General features: G+C 37.9%; 1 long non-coding RNA gene across 1 annotated transcript; it reads right to left on the reverse strand.

The window, feature by feature from the left end:
• Window positions 1–389: 389 nt before the first annotated feature.
• LOC140913880 (uncharacterized) lies at window positions 390–10,292 on the reverse strand. The gene is made up of 3 exons (XR_012159683.1): window positions 10,261–10,292; window positions 2,981–3,224; window positions 390–472 (listed from the first exon to the last, which is right to left on the reverse strand). It is a non-coding gene; the product is annotated as an uncharacterized lncRNA (long non-coding RNA).
• Between the last annotated feature and the right edge of the window lie 9,190 nt (window positions 10,293–19,482).

Below are 19,482 nucleotides of genomic sequence, written 5' to 3' on the forward strand. Positions count from 1 at the left end.
TCTGAACTAAAAGGGAAAGGGACATACATAAAATACATAGAAAGAGATCATTATTTTTCAGAATAATATGTTTACATGTATACAAAGTGGTGACACAATTTTATTTTGTTCCCATTATGAGACATGTAATCGGTATATTGCACATCATTTCAAGTTATCAAGCTGTAAACCATTAGTTTTTTAAGGAGAGACTAGTTTGCAGTATGGCAACCCATAGCACACTCCTAGAGGATATAACATGAAAATTTCACACAGGTAAGGAATTAATCTCTTTCATCATAATATTGTTTATTAAATAATCATAGAAATTTATATTTTTTTAAAAAATCAACAATAAGTCCTGATTGCTACGTTGTAATAATCAGACCAGATTAAAAGTTTTTCTTTTTGTTTCTTTTCTTCTTTTCTTCTTCTTTTTTTTTTTTAAAAAGGACACTTTTCAGCTTTTCATTTCCATATGGGGTAAGATCTCCTATTCAAAGAGAATATAATTAGTTTCTTTTTTCAAAGAACTATACCCTTGTTTTTTCCCAGGTAATCAGAGTCATAGCTTCTTCAGTTTTTTATATTAATTTTTTTTTCATTCAAAACTTTATGAAACACTCTGAGACATTTACCTGTATAAGTCAAGACTATATCCACATATTATAATGTATGTGCTTGTTAAAGTCTTTCAGTCATTCTAGACTTAGAGAAATAGTGTCCAAATGTACCATATTTAGCTTCTATCTCAAATTCTCCCGAGCTGTCAATTTAGGTGTTAAAGAGACCATTTGTAAAGCTTGGCTGGGAATTGCCATTATTGACTGGAATGTGTGTTTATCATTACATTCAATGATGAAAGTGGAACATGTAGCATATGAATAAATGTCAGCAGATGTTTCTTTTAAATGGCCTGATTTCAACCTCCTGTTGTTTGTCTTGAATACAAATATTAAAAAAGGGAAAAAAGACAGAATTTTTATGACATAAGTGCAAGGGTAGTTCTACTAAAAAAAACAACAAAAATAATTATTAGAGTCAGAACAGAGTGAGAAAAGTAGAATTAATAAGAATTAATTTGGTAGCTGTTAGGCTACTGTTTGGTTTGGTTTGGAAAAAACTGCAGTTCAGTGTGGGCTAAACCTTCCCGACCTTACTCCAGAGAATTGAGTAAGGTCTGAAGAATTTGTTCCCATGAGAATATTTCTTTAAATGCTAGGATTTTACAATTTTTAAAGTTTTATTGTTATTTTATTTTTTTAAAAACCAAAACCCAAACACACAAAAATATCCCAAAGAAATAGGTAGCTTCCATAAGTTAATAGATCCTACTTGGATTATTCTCTTTCATGGGATAGAATATTCTCTTTAAAAATTGTATTGACCTCGGAGGCCATTGAAGGATGCTCAATAGCTCAAACAGCAAATGCTCCCCACTGTCAATTAAAGCATGAATACGTAACTTCCCTGCAATGAATGGAGATCTTAACAGGGGTTTGCAAAGGCTTTTTTTCTCCTTCTTCTTTCTTCCCCATACTTTTCTTGTGAGCACAATGGAATAAGGTTAGCATAAGAAAAAGTACACAATTATCGGCTATCAAAGAGCCAGATTCTGCCATCCTAACTCACCTGGAAGACTTCCATTGAGCTCAGTGGGCCTACTCTGAGTAAAGTACTACTCAGTGTGAGCAAGGGAGGCAGAATCTGGCAAAAACAAGGATGCAGTTCTATAAATTCAGCAGTATTCCAACTAAGTCAATGTAGTGAACAGAGACAAAATTAAATCAGTCCTGTGTTTATTGGAACGTATTACGTTTTGTATGTTTCCAAATGACAACATGCTCTCGGCCTGATTTTCAGAGGTGTTGAGCATCCACAGCTCTGATGGACTTCATCAGGAGGTACAGTACTTCGTGCTTCTGAAAATCAGGCCATGTGTTCAGTAAACATGGTAACTTTCAGTGAGTATACTAAATATTTGGGTGTTATCAGATGTCTATTTATTAGAGATAAATTTTAGACAGGGTGGGACTCCTGTTGACTGCAGAAGGCTGTGGATCAGGCCCTAAAAGAAGAAAATATTTCATACCTTGGAAAATAACAAACTTATTCTGTTGTACATTTTTAATGTGGCTACTCCAAAATGTCGAATATGTTTTCAGAAATATGTTTTTCGTAATTACATGATAGGAAAATAGCCCCAATTTCCACTTTACATAAATATGCTTCATGTTACTAGAGGTCATGCAGCTTACTGGAAGTCATGCTTCCAACCAGAGATCAGCCATAAATGCAAAGGACTGGGTAAGGATTGTCATTTATACAGTGACTTAGGTGTTCATTGTGTGCCTAGTTCACCTTCTGCACGATATACTTATTAGTGCAAATGAGAGAAGAAAAAGACTCATAGGGCTTACTAGAGTGGTGGACCATACAGGTAGCTAGCTATAACTGTTTTAATCATGCCTGTGGTACACACCCTAAGGAGTTTATAATCAAGGGTTTGGATCTAAACAGCCCCAAACTTTAGGAGGCGTTTATGACTAGGGTTTCAGTTGGGACAGTAATAGAGATTCTAGCCAGCTGCCAAGTTAGGGGCAGTGTAGAAATCAAACTATAGTTGTCCATTTCCTCCTTTTTTATTAGAAGTTTAATCATTTAAAAAATATGTAAGATTGTGCTTAGGCAAAAGAAGAGTGCAGTTCACAGGAGAAAGGCACTGACTGTGACACTAATCCGCTGGCCCTGTATCTTTCCGGAGAAAAGAAAAGTTGACTACTGTAGCCACATAAACAGGTAAGAGATTATTTTGGGCTCACTTTTGCAAGTGAATTGTCCCGTTTCTATCTTATTCTATTGGAATTCACTGGTTAAAGGCACAGGTGATATTTTTCACCCAAAACTTACTTTGGGAAAATTTATTTTTGTGGCTAAAGCCCTGGAGTGGGAGCCAGGAGAGCTCAGGCTTGATTCACCCCTGGAAACTGAATCCTCCTACCTGTGCCAGTGGAGTTGGCTGCATTCCAGGAGTATTCAGCTCATGGGAGGGCATGCAGTATTTGCAGCAATTCCCCTGTTCACAGGTTCTATTAAGGCAGGGCAGGTTTAATTTGCAGCCGGACCTCCATATGAATCTCACTAGTAGAGGCTGACTTGGTGATGCCATGGTCTCTCGTTGCCCAAATTTTAAAACGGAAGGTGTGACAGGCACTCAGAAGCCTTGGCGATAAATACCTGAATGGCTGGATAGACAGATATAAGTGAAAATAGTATTATGCATTATGAACATTACAAGAGTGAAGCCTCATTGCATCTATGTGACAGGCAAGCGTGGTTAATCCCATTAGACAAAGAGGGTCTGGGGAGGCTGAGGCACAACACAGTGAAATGAGTTGCCCAAGTCCATGCAGTGAGTGAATGGCAGAGCCAGAAATGAAACTCAGTTCATTGTTTGCATGAAGTACCTTGAAGTCAATGGGACAACATATGGGCTTAAGGCTTTTCTGCATAGGGATAGAATTATCAATGTTTGGATGCCTAAATTAGAAAAGATATAACAGACAATAATCTGTGCCCTGGGGTGTCCTAAAATAAGGCAGGTCTAACAAAATTAGAAAGTCATTAGAGGAGAGCATATGGATTTGGGTGCTCAGTGCAGGCATATGTAAATATTTCTCGCTACAAAATTCAATATAGATTTTTTTTCAATCCCCTCCACCCTCACCCCTGGAGGCCCATAAATATTATTCAGCCTCGCCACTTGGAAAACTAAGAGCAGGCTATATTTTCCTCATCTACTTAGGTCTTAACACACTCCCTCTTGAATTGCTCTGTATCCTGTGAACAAGCTAAAAACCAAACTTCAACCTTTCAGCACTAGGCACATCTCACACATTCCTTCACTTCAGCATGTAACTTTTACCTCCTTCAACCAACCAACCAAAAACCAAACAATTCCCTTCCCACACACATACTCCCAGTTCTAGTGTGCAGTGTTGTAGCCGTGTTGGTCCCAGGATATTAGAAAGACAAGGTAAGTGAGGTAATATCTTTTAGTGGACCATCTTCTGTTGGTGAGAGAGACAAGCTTTCCAGCCACACAAGGCTCTTCTTCAGACAAGAAGAAGAGTTCTGTGTAAACTCAAAAACTCACCAATAGAAGTTGGTGCAATAAAAGGTATTACCTCAGTTACCTTGGATCTCTAACACTGTTCTAGGTCAAGGCCATTTTTTCCCTTTCTTATGACATATTCCATTTCCTGGTTTGACACTCGACAAAAAACAAACATCCTGTCATACACATTTCCAAAAATTGTAGTATTTTGGGTTAATCTATATGATTCAGAGGAATTTGATGTGTTCATTGTGTTTCTGTATATGTTGGGTGTGTCAAGGAGTGTCTTGTGGAGTTGCAGAGTCTGTCAGTAGTTGGTTGATATGACTTGTGGCTTTTACAGTATATGAAATAAGATTGCGTTAACTGGACATTTTCTTGTGTTGCAGTGATTGCACAGGGTAGTTTTTGCACTTAAATGGTCTTAGCTGTAAGCCAACAAAGTTTTGGATGGTGGGCTGAATATTAATTAAACAGCTTGTTAATTGGCATGGCTCCAGGAAATTTCCTTCCTCTTTTACCCTGCCTTTGCCATTTAAAAGGGCACTATCAGTGGAATGTTACGTCCTATTAAATCTGTTTCTCTTTCCAGTTCTTCTTGAAAAACCACTGCTCGAGATAACTAAGCATCCCGTCTCTCAGCTTTCTTGTCTATTAAAAATGTAGACTCACCCCACTGTACATACTGTACATTGCAAAAGTAATTGCTACAGTGTTAAAACTCTGAGCAACTCCATCCATCATAACAGCTTACAATTTATTAGTTTTTCTTCCTCTTTTTCCTGCATCTCAGCCTTGCCTACAGATAATCTTGCATATAGACCAATTCCTTCTCCTCTGAATATGTAAATATTACTTTTTTTAATGTCAGCCCATCTGGTTCTCTATATGTGACATTTTATAATAAAATAATAACAATGTTTAATATTATTTTCCTTGCTCTTGGTTCCAGCCCTTAACTATGATAGGGTAGGGATATGTAACTGTGGAAATTCTAGTACTGGCAAAAAAGAATAAAAGCAGGAGGATTCTCCTTCCTCCGGCTCTTTCTTCACAAACAATGATGCTTCCTGTTGCAGCTGTTAGGTGAGTGATTCTCCCACTGAATCTTCTAGACTGTCATGAGTGTGGTGGAAGTTTCAGGGAGTAAGACTCTTCCTTTGGTCTACAGGCTAGGCAGCACTGCAGCATTAACTTTAACTTCCTGAACATGTCCTGAAAAATCCCAGTTTTTAGTACAAATGTAAAGAGCTTGTGTTATATGAAAACCATTGGTATTTGAGAAGCTGCATGAACAAGGGATCAGATTCCGGTGCACAGCAAGCAACTAAAATGGACAGTGGGCCTAAGGGACCAGAGAAAACAGTAACAGGGTCAGAACATTCATTCAGCCCCTCCACATTGGGCTCAGCTGCAGTGAAGCTGCTTCTATTATTCTTTGTGTACTCTGATATGTGCAGTTAAGTGCCTATCAAGGTATTCAGTATTACTGAACCAATCTGCCCATGTTCACAAGTGCAATAAATTTGTCTCCCACTGTAATAATAGTGCACCAATCATACTTTTAACTGAATGCATGAATATCTTGCACATAGGGCATCTCAAAGGGCCAAATTCTGATTTCCTTATTCTGTGTTTACTCTATCCTTATGCAGGCAAAGCTCCCACTAACTCCACTGAGAATTTTGCCCCAGTAAGGATTTAAGGCCTTACCCTTAAATCATTTGATGAATAGACTGTGCTTTTTCTTCCCCTTACTGTTCTTAAGCTTTTCAGAGATTTCCTCTCTTGTGGTAGAGTTTTCTTGTCTCTCTTGCAAGATATCTGACACATTGCAAGATCCTGTTGCACACTTAAACATCTATTCTTCTTTTAACATGCATGCATAGCTCCGCTTGATGCTAAGGGGAGTTATGCATGCATACTGAAGAGAGAATAGACACCTTAATCTTGCTTGGCAGGATTTCCCTTTTAAGCTTTGGTCCCAAGCAGGCATTTGTAGTGTTTGGTGACCTTTTGCACCAGGCCAATCAGTCCATTGTGGACTAAAGTAAAACTTCCTTTTCTTGGCATGCAGCAAGGCAGAGTTTGATCCTCAAGTCTTTGAAGTGTAGCATCTGAAGCCTATAACATAAAAGCTAGTTGAGCAGCAGTAACATCAGCAGCAGAGCTTGGTACAACAGTTTTGTTCAATGCAGCAGTTTCAGCTACGTCAAAAAGTTCTGTACTTTTGGAAATTCTACATGAGGAAAAGGTTAATGGATCAGTCTGCATATAAATTCTAAGCAGGGAAATGTATTTTCGTTTTGCACGATACACTTAATGGGCCTGCTTCTCCATAAGCTGAAGTCAGTTGCAAAACACCAATGACTTCAATAGGAGCAGGAGAAGGCCCATTGTCCCTCTTATGTCAATATCTGATTTCTGTATCCAACTTTCAGGGGAGCAAACAGTGTGGAAAAAACACAACCTGACTGCAAAGACAATTTTTCTTAATGAATTTAACTCCTCAGGAATACTTATTGGGGAGGGATTTGTGTGCTTAAATGCTATTAATGTTAATGGAATTTGTAGTTGGAGAATAGACCTCTTAATGCTTTGAGTGGAAAAAAGGAATCCTGAATATCTATTCTCTTTGCACTACACTAACGTCCTGCAAACTGGTTATAGTTTCTCAAATTTACCAAATAAATTCTTTGCAGTGTCTTCTTTTAAAACAGATGATGGCTCATTACCACCTTTAAAAATAAAAGTACTCCATTATCCACAGGGAGGGTCAAGCATGCTGAAAAAATGTAAGGCTAAATAAAGAGTTTTCTGCCCAGTTCAATGCACATTTAGTTTGTGTACAAAATCTTTCAACATCTATTTTGTTAAGGATATGTGATCTGGTCTAAATGGTGGACAGCTTGGAATGTAAGAAGGAGGAGGAAACAGCTGTGTTTTTTGTTTTATTCTAATTTATAGCATTTTAATGTTAAATACTCAACATTGTATGGAAAGTGACAACAATAATCTGATCTAGTTTTAATGACAGAGTATATTTTTAATTATCTTGGGACTTCTCACAACTCACCCCAAAATATCATCAATAAAATAAGCCTCAAATCTGAATTTACAGTCAACCACTTCAAAACACCCCTCTGATGTAGGAAAGTATTATTATCCCTAACCTACCGTTTTAGAAAGCTGAGTCAGAAAGTGGTTAGTGATTTACCTAAGGAGATGTGGAAAGTTAGTTGGTGAGAGAAGCACAGAGTCCAGAATACGCATTTCCCAGTCTAGTGCTCTGATCAGTAGGGAACACATACAGACTCTCACTGCTCAGTCTCAGAGGGACACCTGGCAGTAGAACAAGTGTGATTGTGTCTGTGAGGGGGAGGCTAGTTATGGGGGCGGGGGAGCCAGCATGGCATGGAGCCCTGGTCTGTGGAGGCTCATAGTATGCCACAGTGTATAGGGGTGGTCTCAGAGGAACCTGCCTGGAACCTCACATTCTCTGCCTGTGTTGAGGAAAATCCAGCACCCATTAGACTGTAGTAACCACTTTGAAGTGGCTCTGCAGCTTCTCGGTGGACTTTCTAGAAGGCTGCCTCCCTATTCTCCTCTGGCATTTGCCCTCCCCACGCCTCCTACGTCTGAATAATCTCACAAGCAACCTGATCCATGGATTTGGCCACGGACAAATGGTGACTGAGTAATTGTCTGAAAATACCAGTACAGTTTGTTTCTCTTATATTAAAGTTTAGGAATCTGTGGGAAAAAATGTACAGAAGTACCAAACTCTTGTCTACTCTATACTAGAGTGGAAAATAGTCTATGGACTTTAATAATGACAATAACATGATCTCAGACACTAGACAGTCTATTCTCTGTCTCCCTTTTGTATGCATGCATGACTCCACTAGACATACAAATAGAACTTGCTTGCATAAATTGGGTAAGTGCACATACGTACTTCAAGTGCACATCCACTCTTTGCAATGTGCACTTTACCTGATTCCCATTTGCACATGCAGATTCTTTTGTGGGCTGAATCAATGCACTAGCATTTTTAAGCTCACACCCTTTGAGCCTTACTTTAAAATGTAAATTCATGCATGATTTCTTGAGTTAGAAAGGAGCAGGTCCACAAAGGCTCCCTGAACATCAGTGATGCTAACCTTGCATGGTGGAGAGAAGAAAAGCGGATCTGCCCCTCCATGTATCCAATACAAATGCCATCCATGCAGCAAGAGTAAAGAAATGTTACAGGATCAGGCCTGGAGTAGAGCAACTCTACTGCCACTCAGTGGCTTTGGGGGAGATGATTCCTTTCCCCATCCCAAACCAAACTTTGGCTTGGTTTTGGAGATAGGATTTAGCCCATTATCTTTATTGTGACTTTCTTTTGTCAACTTTCAATCTAACTGTACAGAGGAAGAACTGAACAAAATAAACTAATTAGCATTAGTGGACACATATCTTCCCCAGGGACTAGGAAGTACATTTTCCAAGACTTATATAGAGCTTTACTCATAAGAATCCTACTGACTTTAATAGGAATTGCTAAGTTAATACCAGCAAAGCTCTCAAAACACAGAGTTAGAATTTCTACAGCTCTCTACTATACTGTTTCCACCAGGCCATCTCCCATGCAGCTGCTATACGTTTTCCCTCTTTCTTATTTCTGTTTCATGCTCATTTACCTTACCCCTTTCTCTTAGCTCCTCAGTTCTCATAATTCCTGGCCTTCCTACTTCTGGGCATCTCTCTCTTCTCCCCACCTCCCATCTCTTCTCTCAGGGTGTCCTTCTTGGCTTCTATTATTTATTGTTTGTGCCCATGCTCAGCACTGCCCAGTCACACCCTCTTCCTGGTGCCATTGAAAATAGACTGTTTCTATCCCTTTGCTCACCAGAACTGAGGATAAGGAGTTTGCTATCATTTTCCTACCATCTTTCAACAGACAGCACAGATAATGGAGCAGGCCTTCAAAACATTGGATTCCTTTTTTCACATTTTCAGAGCCTTGTGTTTTGTGTTGTGGTTTGGCATTTCCCTAAATAACTTCCCTTGCTTCTTGTTAATTTTGTTATTAATTTTCAACACAGACATGTTTACATATCATATAATCACTGAGCGCTAGATTGCGTCATCCTCCCTCATATTAGTCAGCACTTATACTTGTGGGCCTATTGACTTCAGTTGAACTACTCATGTAAGTATGTGCTCACCAGCATGAACAAGGGTTGTACAATCTGGCTTGCAGATAAACTCTACAATATTTGCATTGGATTTCAAATACTCATCCATGTTTCTTGCTCCCAGTTAACACCATAAATTCACAGTAAATTCAGGCTAGCTAGGATATAAATCCAACATGAAATGAATTTTCATTTGTAAGGTGAGATCACATCCGAGGTTGTAACGTTTTGTGCTATATTGAATCATACCACATGTGATACCATGTAGCATAAAAGGATTTGTCCTCTGTGACATAACATTAATCATGAAAGTGTAAAATCTGAAACAGAGCAGACCGAAGATCGGTTATTGAGAAATGGTTCACTCCCAAGGAATCTTCAAATTAAGCACTAAGCCTGCAAAGTTCTTGGGCCAAATTCATCTCTGCTATAACTCTATTTAAGGCAATAGCCTTATGCGAGGGATGATTTTGACCCATTATTTCTACAAATTATTATGGAAAGTGTGCCATATTACACCAGATTCATAGAATAATAATTCTCAGTCTTTCTGACAGTGGGATTTTGTGTGGTGAGGAAATCCATACACACTTTCCCCCTAATTTCAAATATAATTATAACCTTTTTCATACGTACCATAAACTAATATTTTCCTATAACTTTTCATGTTTATAGTTTCAAGAGAGATGTTTTTCATACAATAACACATTTTGAAATAATAATGAGAGCCTCAGATCATTTCCCCCCCCCCATTACAAGATAGCACTTCCAATACTATGCAAGCACAGTTGGCTATCCAAGGACCCCGGTGCCAAGTTGTGGAGGATATTCTTGTAGCAGTGACAAATAGCTTGCTCATGAATTGTGCAGCGTGTTGCTCTGGCAGCAGTGAAGTTGTCTGTGTCTGTCACTTGGTGAGGCTACAGAAAGTCTATATGGTTTGGTTTTTCTCCTTTTGAGAACTTTCTTTTAACTTACATGTGCTTTTGATGAATTGGTTCACTTGCTGACAACATTTTCAGCAAACCCCCACAAGCACTACATGCAGGTACCTATATGATGAGAAAAAAAATATTCACAGTGCCATATTTGTTTTCCATACAAAGCTACATGCTGCCATTACAGCCTCCCACATACCATTTGACAACTCGCTTATGCAATCAAGCATCCTAATGAATGAGGAGTAAACGACACAGCATTCCTACCACACAGTAAAGGCATGTATTTTAATGTACTTCTGCCTTACAATTTATGGCTTTCCTGTGTAGAATTCAGATGGACAGTTCAATTTGTAAACAGGAAAGCTTGGGAAGGTTCAGTGTTAGTGCTAACATTTTTCAAGTTGGACACATTTCATTTATTGATTTGAAAAAAAAATGAAATACAATACTCTTTAGTAAAATCTGCTAATTATAACAGAAATTATTTAAAAAGTAGCCAAATCTTTTCAGTAAACAAATTAGCTTCAAAGCATGTTTCAGGCAATCTCTACAGTCTCTGTTGTCTACCTATGAAGGTATATAATTTAATGCTTGCAGATAATTTATGGGTAAAATACAAACCAGTTGACTTTTTTGGATAAATAACAAATAGTCCTCCTATTTCACGTCTGAGTTTATAATTAAGTATAACTGCAAAATTTAAATAAAAAACAAAACAACAGGTTCAGGAGCTACTGCATTTTAAAATTAGGAAACTGAAAAGGGTAACTATGAATATGCAAAGATGCAGGATGGATTTTAATTCTCTAGAATGCAACAGATTTACTATATACAAAATTCTGCTGCATTGACATCTGATTTAAGCCTCAAGACCATCTACCAGGAAGCTAAGGCTATTTTCACAAATGGCAATATACAATGGCAGAGTTTTGAAAGGGGACTAACAGGCTTTTAATCTCATGAAGGAAAAAAAGTGTTTATTTTTGCTCCTTCCATATATAAATGTATTTGCTGATTTGATAATCATATTGGCATATTGGGTTAAATAGACTTCAGTGCAGTCTTGCATTCTTTAAAAATATAAGGCAGTGTACTGGTTTTGCATTCACAGAAACATTTGAAACGTTATTATCCAACATTATAAAAAGATCCCATTGCTGTTAATTAGAAAAAATAATCACAAAACTCTAAGTATAAGAACTTGGAGAGCTGTTGAAAGGCATTTGCACATTGTAGATTATGGGTACAGAGAGTCAATTTTCAGCTTGAAGTGATGTTTGAATTAGTTTGTTTTCATTGTGGCCAGTGACAGTACTTAAGTCAGCCTTCTGGACTACATGGGTATTACTAAACTAAACTTATCAAATTTGCAACTATAGCTTTGCCAGAAACATTTTTTAAAAGCGCCGACAACAGAGATCTTCTAGCTTTCATCACTTAGGAGCACCGAGTGAGGCTATTGATCCTAAAATTGCTGGGATTTTCTAAGGAGACTGCTTGTTTGTTCTGCACTGTTGTCACTGAAGTGGTTAAAGCTTCGTTTGTTTGTTTTGGTTCTGAATGGCTCTTAATGGATTAAGCTTTAGAGCTTTCACCAACACTGTAACTGTTTATTAAAGTATCAAGAAATAAATTAACCACAGAGAATTTTAACAAACTGTGTCAGACTATGCAGGCGCAATGATTGGCCCATGTGGATCCTTTTGCAGGATTTGGGGTGTTTGTTTTTGTGACTCAAACCATGCTGAATTACTATTGTAAGTCTGGGGAAAACAAAATTCTGTGAAGTTAGAAACTAATTAAATAAGATTGGTTTCCTATACCCAGGTTTTATATAGGTGCATTAGATACCCATGTATGTTCACTATATAATGATGCCAAGACAGTTCATATTTAGAGAATATTACAAATAAACATTTATGCTTATTTTAAATATACTAAAACCCAAGTATTTTTATTAGCTGTCATTGCATTATTAATTCTGTTTATTATAGTAGTGCCAAGAGGCCAACCAAAAAAGTGGCCCCATTATGATAGGCCCAGTGAAAACACAATAAATAGTCACTGCCCTGAAGAGCTTACCATCTAAATAGACAAGACAGAGTAGGAGAAGGGGATGTAGCATGCAAACAGAGTGAGGTTTGTAAACATCATTTTAGTGCCATGATTTTTTGCTTTATTTTTGTTTGTTTGTTTGCATGATAATGATGTGCATGTAGACTTGAATTAAAATAGAATCACATTGGTGGGATAGTTTTATATCTGTGTAATTCATCTCTGGATATTTCTTCAACATAAAATGCTGTTAACCATATTTAAGGAATACACCATACTTGTCTTATTTTGTCTTTTTTAAAAACAAGTTACATTAATATGTTTAGAAAACAGTTTAAATATGATGCTCTATTTGTAAAATCAGATTTAAATATAGCTGCAATAACAAAAAGGACGTTTAGCTTGCTTAATGTACCACACAGTAACATATGTGAATCATGGCTGGTGGAGAGTAGAATTAGCTAAGGGGCTGATCACCAAGATCTAACAGGACTCTCCCCACTTCCAAAATTTTAACAGGTCTACATTTTCATTTGGATACCTTATATCATTTACATTTAAATGGTAGGAAAAAATATCCAGTTATGCTCCAAGACCAACCATTTTTCCAAGGATTTGACTACCCTGATGTGATGCAACACTTCAAACTGATGAACACAACTCTAGGAATGGGGCTTCAGCTGCAAAACTTTCAAGAACAATTACTTATTGAGTTCAGATTACTCTCTTATTTTGGGCAAGAAGGGATGCTGCATGCTGTATTGACCTACCCCACAAGATATTAGAATAGATGGATGTTCTAGTCATATAGAATGCCATCAGACCTCTTGATTAAAGGACTTTTACTAATGTTGGATCTAAACTGGGAAGAAAATGGAAGTCTTTACTGCGAAAAATAATTTAAAATTTATAGTACCATAGTGCACAGAGGGCCCAATCATAATTGCAGCCTGGTTGCACTAGGCAATGTCCAAATGAACAGGAAGAGAGTCCATGTTCAAGAGAAATTACAGCTTCAGGAGGACTTTCAAAAGTATTTTTTATGACAAGTAGAAGTAGAAAAAAATACATTGGATACTATTCATTTGTCGGGGGATCATTATAATTTTAGAATAGAATTCCAATGTGAACATCGTATATAATACTGACATCTAATGTAGAGTATTATATATATATATATAAACATATAAATTAGCCATTATTTTTGAAAATTCATGGAGGATTGGTGAGGTTTCAGAGACCTGGAGAAAGACATAGTATCTATCTTTAAAAGGAGAAACAAAGAGTATCCGGGGATTATAAACCAGTCAGCCTAACTTCAATACCTGGAAAGATATAGGAACAAATTATTAAACAATCCATTTGTAAACACCCAGAGGATAATAAGGTAAAAAGTGATAGCCAAAATGGATTTATCATGAACAAATCCTGCCTAACTAACCTAATTTCCTTCTTTGACAGGGTTATTGGCCTAGTGGTAGGGGGGAAGCAGTAGATGTGATATATATTTATTTTAGTAAGGTGTTTGACACAGTCCTGTATCACATTCTCATAAGCAAACTAAGGAAATGGGTCTAAGATGAAATTACTATAAGATGGACGCACAACTTGTTGAAAAAATGTACTCAAAGGGTAATCAACGACTCACATCAAACTGGGGGGTTGGGATATATCTACTAGGATCCCACGGGGTCCATCTTGGGTCTGGTTCTGTTCAATACTTTCATTAATGACTTGAATAATGGAGTGGAAGAGTATGGTTATAAAACTTGTGAATGACAAGTTGGGAGGGGTTGCAAACATTTTGGAAGACAGGATTAGAATTCAAAATGACATTGATAAATTGGAGAATTGGTCTGAAATCAACAAGAAGCATTTCAATAGAGACAAGTGCACAGTACTTCTAGTACACATGATTGAAATATTGGTATAGAAGGGGACAGCTTGCTCAGGAAGGAGCGGCAGGGAAAAAAGGGAGGAGATGATTCCTTATACATTAAAAATGTATACACTTGGACTGAGATTGAGATGGAAATAGGAGACAGACTTCTTGAAAGTCTCTGGGTAAGGATAAAAAGGGTAAAAAACAAGGGCAATGTCATGGTAGGAGTCTACTACAGACCACCTAACCAGGAAGAAGAGGTGGATGAGGCTTTTTTTAAAAAAGCTAATAAAATCATCCAAACCACGGGACTTGGTGGTGATGGGAGACTTCAATTACCCAGACATCTGTTGGGAAAGTAACACAGCAGGGCAGAGATTATCCAGTAAATTATTGGAATGTATTGGAGACAATTTTTTATTTCAGAAGATGGAGACAGCTACCGGGGAAAGGCTGTTCTAGATTTGATTTTGACAAATAGGGAGGAACTGGTTGAGAATTTGAAAGTGGAAGGCAGCTTGGGTGAAAGTGATCATGAAATGACAGAGTTCATGATTCTAAAGGAATGGTAGGAGGGAGAACAGCAAAATAAAGACAATGGATTTCAAGAAGGCAGACTTTAGCAAACACAGGGAGCTGATAGGTAAGATCCCATGGGAAGCAAGTCTAAGGTGAAAAACAATAGAAGACAGTTGGCAGTTTTTCAAAGAGACGTTATTAAGGGCACAAGAGCAAACTATCCCATTGTGTAGGAAAGATAGGAAGTATGGCAAGAGATCACCCTGGCTTACCACGAGATCTTCAGTGATCTAAAAATCAAAAAGAGTCCTACAAAAAGTGAAACTAGGTCAAATTACAAAGGATGAATATAAACAAATAACACAAGACTGTAGGGACAACATTAGAAAGGCCAAAGCACAAAACGAGATTAAACTAGCGAGAGCCATAAAGGGTAACAAGAAAACATTCTACAAATTCATTAGAAGCAAGAGGAAGTCAATGACAGGGTAGGCCCATTACTCAAACGGGGGGGGGAGAGGGGTGGAATAACAACAGAAAATGTGAAAATGACAGAGGTGCTTAATGACTTCTTTGTTTTGGTTTTCACCAAGAAGGTTGGTGGTGATTGGACATCTAACATAGGGAATGCCAATGAAAATGAGGAAGGATCAGAACAGGCTAAAATAAGGAAGAACAAGTTAAAAATTACTTGGACAAATAAGATGTCTTCAAGTCACCAGGGCCTGATGAAATGCATCCTAGAATACTCAGGGAGCTGACTGAGGAGATATCTGAGCTTTTAGCAATGATCTTTGAGAAGTCATGGAAGACGGGAGAGATTCCAGAATACTGGAAAGAGGCAAATATAGTGCCCATCTATTAAAAGGGAAATAAGGACAACCCAGGGAATTACAGAACAGTCAGCTTAATTTCTGTACCCAGAAAGATAATGGAGCAAACAATTAATCAATTTGCAAACATCTAGAAGATAATAAGGTGATAAGTAACAGTCAGCATGGGCTTATCAAAAACAGATCATGTCAAACCAACCTGATAGCTTTCTTTGACAGGGTAACAAGCCTTGTGGATTAGGGGAAGTGGTAGACGTGGTATATCTTGATTTTAGTAAAGCTTTTGATACTATCCCTCATGATCTTCTCATAAATAAACTAGGGAAATGCAACCTATATGGAGCTACTATAAGGTGGGTGAAAAACTGGTTAGAAAACCTTTCCCAGAGACTAGTTATCAGTGGTTCACAGTCATGCTGGAAGGGCATAATGAGTGGGGTCCCTCAGGTATCTGTTCTGGGTCCGGTTCTGTTCAAAATCTTCATCAACGATTTAGATAATGGCATACAGAGTACACTTATAAAGTTTGCAGATGATACCAAGCTGGGAGGGGTTGCAAATGCTTTGGAGGATAGGATTATAATTTAAAATGATCTGGACAAACTGCAGAAATGGTCTGAAGTAAATAGGATGAAATTCAATAAAGACAAATGCAAAGTACGCCATTTAGGAAGGAACAATCAGTTGCACACATACAAAATGGGATATTACTGCCTAGGAAGGAGTACTGCAGAAAGGGATCTGGAGGTCATAGTGGATCACAAGCTAAATATGAATCAATAGTGTAACACTGTTGCAAAAAAAGAGAACATCATTCTGGGATGTATTAGCAGGAATGTTGTAAGCAAGAGACGAGAAGTAATTTTTCCGCTCTATTCCACACTGATTATGCTTCAACTGGAGTATTGTGTCCAGTTCTGGGTACCACATTTCAGAAAGGATGTGGACAAATTGGAGAGAGTTCAGAGAAGAGCAACAAAAATGATTAAAGGTCTAGAAAACATTATCTATGGAGGGAAGATTGGGTTTATTTAGTCTGAAAAAGAGAAGACTGAGAAGGGACATGATAACAGCTTTCAAGTATGTAAAAGGTTGTAACAAGGAGGAGGAAGAAAAAATTGTTTTTCTTAACCTCTGAGGATAAGACAAGAAGCATTGGGCTTAAATTGCAGCAAGGGCAGTTTAGGTTGGACATTAGGAAAAACTTCCTAAATGTCAGGGTGGTTAAACACTGGAATAAATTGCCTAGGGACGTGGTGGAACCTCCATCAGTGGAGATTTTTAAGACCAGGTTAGACAAACACCTGTCAGGGATGGTCTAGATAATACTTAGTCTGGCCATGAGTGCAGGGGACTGGACTAGAAAACTTCTTGAGGTCCCTTCCAGTTCTATGATTCTACTTAGGAAGGAAAATAAAATACATAAATACAAAATGGGGAATAAATGACGAGGCAGTCATACTGCAGAAAAGGATCGGTTGAGAGCGGGGAAGTGAATATGAGCCAACAGTGTGATGCAGTTGTGAAAAAGGCTAATATCATTCTGGGGTGTGGAGTGTTACATAAGACATGGGAGTTAATTGTCCTTCTCTGCTCAGCATTGGTGAGGCCTCAGCTGAAGTACTGTGTCCAGTTTTGGGCACCACACATTAAGAAAGATGTGGACAAATTGTAGACAGTTCAATTTGGAAAGCAACAAAAATGATAAAAGAGTTAGAAAACCTGACGTCATCATCTCAGGAAAGGATAAAAAAACAGGCCATGTTTCGTCCAAATTAAAGACTAAGGGGGAACTTGATAACAGTCTTCACACATATTAAGGGCTGTTATAAAGTGGATTGTGATCAGTTATTCTCCTTGTCCGCTGAAGGTAGGGCAAGAAGTAATAATCAGCTTAATTTGCAGCAAGGGGAGATTTAAGTTAGAAAGTTTTTCCTAATATCCATCTAATAGGCTAGTTAAGCCCTGGAATAGGCTTCCAAGGGAGGTTGTGGAATCGTGGTCATTGGAGGTATTTAAGAACTGGTTAGACAAAAACCTGATGGGATGGTCTAGGTGTAGTTGGTTCTGCCTCAGCATGGGGGATGGACTAGAAGAAGATACTTGAGGTCCTTCCCAGCCCTATATTTCTGTGAGTCTTTTATTCTAAAGACAACAACAAACGAGTCTGTGTGCTGAATTCTGGTCATGCTGAACTGTTTATTTTGTTCCTTACCAACTAATGGTCTGAATCACAAAACAATAAATCCTGTGTATGAAAGTATGGAAACTATACTTTTTATAAGTATGTTTGTTATATAGGGCCTAATGCTTTGAAACCCTTAAGGCAACTTCTAACTTCTTTTTTTTAAAATGTATAATGTGGCTCACTGAACTAAATAAAAGCCATACTAATTGAAAATGTGCTTTAGAATGAGAGTGCTGTGGCAAATTTACTTACGTCTTTCGTAGAACGTGGCCATAAACCCAGTGGATCTGGCCATTCCCCTACGTTGACGAATCCTCTGATGATTTAAGGCTGCTGTAGCGGCTCTAACTTGTCTTCCCTTCTACCCACGCTATAGAGATGTGACAAGGGGAGAAGGATGTGGCTGTGTCATCTATGTACCTCAGCAATCCTCAGCTGCCAGGGCCTCTCTATTATACACCACTAATCAGTCTCTTTATGTGTAAGGGCAGCAGTGCCTAATTTAAAATTTGCTGGTGTAGATTCTGAGTTTCCAACACTTTTTAGACTTAAATACAATTAAAGTGAAAGAACTTGAGAACACTGGGGCTCTCCACTGAAGATACTTGGGGAGGATCAGAGCACCTTTGCTCTGTATTTGCTTTATTTCAAAAAGGCCCCGGCTTCCTGATGTATGGAGGAACTTCGGTGCTGGTGTCTTATGCGCTACCAGCCAGAGTGCTGAACTTAAGTCAACACTGCAGCTCCTTTACGCTAGTGACAGGAGTGAGTCACCTTTGTTTTTAATTTCTGTTGCAAAATTGCCTTTCTTCTGGCCTAAAGAAAGATTAACATGTTAAATTTTTGGTAATCATGATGGATATTAGTGCTGTATTTATGTGTATGTGTCACTGAAGAGGAACAAACATTGTTCTACCTGGTTCAGCTACATAGACCATATCACTCAAAGGAATATTGGTGGAAAACAGACCTGAAGTAGCACAATTGGGTGACTGACCTCTCTACATATATATAAACTTATAAGACCAAAGACTAGAGGTGGATTTGAAGGAATTTTTTCATGTGTAGATTTTTGGTTTTATCAAGTTTACTTCTGATATTTTGTTCAACAAACCTGTTGCAGTCTGGGAAATCATGCTGAACTCTGTATGCTTCATCTCTGTCCCACAAGCTAACCCACCGTCATAAATATAATGCACTTATTTCATATATTTAGAAAAATGCAAGAATTATTCGTATTTTAAAATAGACTTTCTCAGAATAGTATATGGCAGAAAAGTTAATTGATAAATTGCATTAGCTTCAAATCTGGTAGGTGAGCAAAAAATCCTGCCTCTTCAATCCTGTAAAATGTATTAATGTATCAAATAACTCAAATAGTTAATTGAGCTGTTTTAATTCTGAGGGGTGTCAATGCGCACATTAACTTTATTCAGATTACCCATTATAGTACCTACCATGATCCCTGGGAGAAATCCATTCATACACTGAAGTTCTTCTCTGGTCTCTTGGAATCATGCAGAGTTCTCCTGGATTGCACAGTGAGGCTCACGTGGTAGAGGTACGTGTGTTCTCTACCTTGTATTCTGCCCTTGTTTATGATATGCAGTTATATTTTACATATGTATTTAGTTCAAGAAAGATAGCATATAAAATTCCCACATGATTTAGTTCCAGTATTTTACCAGCTGCATATTACCAAACTTTATTAAATTTGATGAGACAAGGTCATTAATGATCATACTTCTTATAGGTCCTATTGAGAGGGTGTGGGGAGTTGCT

This window comes from Lepidochelys kempii, chromosome 6, assembly GCF_965140265.1.
Source record: "Lepidochelys kempii isolate rLepKem1 chromosome 6, rLepKem1.hap2, whole genome shotgun sequence".
Lineage (NCBI taxonomy): Eukaryota > Metazoa > Chordata > Testudines > Cheloniidae > Lepidochelys > Lepidochelys kempii.